Source organism: Condylura cristata, unplaced genomic scaffold (assembly GCF_000260355.1).
Source record: "Condylura cristata isolate star-nosed mole 26May11 unplaced genomic scaffold, ConCri1.0 scaffold00004, whole genome shotgun sequence".
NCBI lineage: Eukaryota > Metazoa > Chordata > Mammalia > Eulipotyphla > Talpidae > Condylura > Condylura cristata.
In genome coordinates, this window is record NW_004567105.1 from 50,653,175 (window position 1) to 50,656,836 (window position 3,662).

Consider the following 3,662-nt stretch of genomic DNA (forward strand, 5'->3'; position numbering starts at 1 on the left):
GCAGCGAGTTAAAGCACAGCACTAAGAAGCTAAAGCCAATTCAGCATGAGTTTGGTCCCCGGCCCAGAGGTGAGCCACATGGCGTGGCAGACCTCTCCTGACCTACCCACTGCTCCCCTCAGTAGTGTACTTTGTCGATCTGCCTGTTCTGCTCCCCACTCTGCCTCTGGTGAACCCTCTCACCGCCCCTGCACCTCTGACCTGTACCCCAGTTCTGTATGCACAAATAAATCTTTAAATAAAATTATTCCCACCCTCCCCAGATAAAATGCCCAGCAAAGAAATTGGTTCACTTTTTTACATAACCTACCCTCTGAGGCTCACCTAGCAACTGTTTCAAAGTTGTTCCTTAATTTTGTAAAATGACAAATCAAGGGGAAGTTTTGTGTAAAGAATGGCTGTGCCTGAGAAAATTTGTGATCACTGAATATCCACGGGACCTCCCTCGCCTGCCCCTGCAAGAAGGCGGGTCAGGTCATGGCGCTGGCCGAAGATGTATGCAATGAACAGACCTCTGTACCTACCATGAGGTACAGGCAGCCAGATCGCTGAGTCACTGTGTAGAAGTAGCCACCATCACAAACGAGACAAGAAACATAGCTTTGTTGTATTAAACTACAGTGATTTCAGGGCGAATTGTTCCTACAGTGTAATAAGTCATTATTCTCCAGTTACCTGGAGGATATTTCTAGTGTAGACCATCGGGTTGTGTGAGTGCCTCGAGGCACTCTGAAGGTCAAAGGCCAGGCTTTGTTTGCATTTTTTGTTAGTTGTGGGATTGATTTGTTAAAGCTTGGGACCATGACAATGGTCTTGGGGGAACTGTGGGTCACGGGTCCCAGGCAGGAGCACATGTATTTTTTTCACCTTTGTATTGATTACTTGAAACTCAGAGCCTGCCCAGAACAGGTGCCCAATGAGATTTGAAGAGATCCTGCGGATTACACAGAAGCCTTAGCCACTCGGTGCGGCCCCTGAAGGACTCGGGAAGACATTCCTCCTCCATACAAAAAAGGTGAGCCTGCAGAAAACCACCACATGGAACAGCCACAACATACTCCTTCTTCAGTACTTCCCGAGCACACACTGTGTGCATCATTCTCAGGTGCAGGGGAAAAGAATGAAAATCAAGTTTCCTGTTCTCCTGGAGATCTGCTTTGATTTTTTCAAATTTTTCATTTAGCAGAGTTAACTTGTATTTAAAAAAAAAAAAAAGAAAATCTGGGCATCAGGTACAACTCCTCAACTACCTCATCAAGTGTTAATTCCAGAATGTACCCACCCTGCAGCCCCATCTAACCCATCAACCTGCCATGAATCTGACCCTTTGCCCGATTTCATTGCTAACAAACTCTTGTCTTGAATTACCAATGATTTTCCTGCAGTGGTTTTCTCCACTGGTTTTGGAGAAGGCATGATAGACGATTACGTGTGAAGTAACTCCAGCTAGAACCTCGACAACTTGGGGTTCCTCTACACAGGAGAATGCACAATAGGCAAATGAGCACAAATGGTTAACCCACCTGGCCAGTTGGGACTGATAAATGAATGAGAGGCACACAGCCCAGTGGGGTCCAAAGCACATAACACCAGAAAGGCCCAAGGGTGGTCAGTAACCATAGAAAGCCACTTTAACCACAGGAATCCTCTAATGAAACTCCAGTGCCAAAAGGGATTCCCAGAGGCAAGGAACCCAATGACCCAATGATTGCCACATGGAAATCAGCTAGGACGCAGCTGCCACACCTAACAGTGAGCACCTGGCCGGAAATGCAGGAGACCCTCAAGTAGGAGAGGCAAGCCAAGTAAGGAGCCCCCCACGCCAGCCAGCGGGGGTTCACTCCATGAAGAACACTTTCCAACAGACCTCTGCTGGGCTTCAAGAGCATTGGTACACTCAAGTCCTGGATGCTTGAAAGCACGAGGATAATAGAGTACTAATAATATGTGACCCTCGCCCTCTTCCAGGCAGTAAAGTTAATGGGAGAACATACACCTTTCTGTATTACAGGCTCCACAACAGCTTCTGTTACTAAAATATGGATGATAGAAAAAAGCCATAATTCATGTCCAAAGGCCTGCCTGCTTAGGCCATCATGAGGGAGGAGGTCTCCTTCAGCACCCGCGCCAAGGACTCGGTTCTGGGCGTCTCCCCGCAGCTCCTGCACATTAAGATCATCAGTGGGCAGAACTTCCCCAAACCCAAAGGATCAGGTGCCAAAGGCGACATGGTGGATCTTACGTCTACGTTGAAATCCACGGCATCCCCACCTGTGCTGAACAGAGGACAAAGACTGTGCACCAGAGCGGAGACTCGCCCATCTTCGACGAGAGCTTCGAGTTCCAGATCAACCTGCCGGAGCTGGCCATGGTGCGCTTCGTCATGCTGGATGACGACTACATCGTGGATGAGTTCATTTGGCCAGTACACCTATCTCCTTTGAGTGTTTACAGACGGGCTACCGCCACGTGCCCCTGCAGTCCTTGACCGGGGAGGTCCTCGCCCACGTGTCTCTGTTCGTCCACGTGGCCATCACTAACCGAAACTGGGAAGGGGCCTCTCGGTGAGAAAAGGGAAGAAATCCAGGGAATATGCGTCTTTGAGAACGCTGTGGATTAAAACCGTGGATGAGGTCGCCACCAACCCGCGAGAGAACATGCAGAATGCAGTGGTGTCATTCAAAAAGCTGTGCGGCCTCTCCCCTGTGGCCAACCTCATGCAGTGTATGTTGGCTGTGTCTCCCCGCTTTCTGGGGCCTGACAGCACACCCCTGGTGGTCCTGAGCAGTAAGTACCCCATCATGGAGCTGCAGGGAAGCGTGCCTGAGGTCTGAAGAAGATCGTGACGACTTAACGACACGATGCTCCAGTCCCTCAAGGCGCTGGGAATTCTCGTCACTAAGCAGCAGCAGTGACACACTCAAGGACCAGCTTGTCCCCCAGTGCCTGGCAGTAAGAACACAGCCTCTAAGAGCATAGTTCTACAAGCACATCCAGCTCTTCAGACTCAAGTCTCTGGCTTAGAAACCTCTACAGACTGGTTTTACACATGGTCATCACAAAAGAAACCTTTTCAGGATCAGTACTATTTTTGCTTACTTTCTGAAGTGTTTGGGTTTTACCTCTGACTCATTGATGAGTAAAATACTTGTGTGTTAGAACTGGAGAATCCCCATACTTCTGCCCACCTCGTGTCATAGACAAGAACATGGAGATGTCATAGAACATCATCTTCCCTCAGCACCCAGGACTCTGCGGGGTGGGGGGGCAGGACTGGACTGGACTGGACTGGACTGCACTGGACTGCACTGGACTGCACTGGACTGGACTGCACGGGGAAGGACAGCAATAGTAGCCTTCTGACTTGGAGGGAGCAGCTGTAGGTAGTGCTCCTGGAACTTAACGGAGTTAAGGCTACATTTAACCAAGCTACCCTTAGGGCCTCCCTGATGGCCTAGGGGTTAGTCTCAGCGCCCTCACCACTGCGGCCTGAGTTCGATTCCCCTGCCTGGGAGCTGACCCACCGACCACACCGTGTATAGGTGCAGCAGAAGATTGCTTCTCTGTGTGTGTGCCTGCTGCTCTACCTTGCCGTGTCTTCAATTAAACTCCCAGATCGATCCTCCTCCCCACGCCCCCATCCTCCTCCTCCCCACGCCCCC

The 3,662-nt window shown here is 50.2% G+C and overlaps 1 pseudogene; it reads left to right on the forward strand.

The window, feature by feature from the left end:
- Positions 1 to 2,096: 2,096 nt before the first annotated feature.
- Positions 2,097 to 2,846, forward strand: LOC101628365 (annotated as a pseudogene).
- Positions 2,847 to 3,662: the final 816 nt, after the last annotated feature.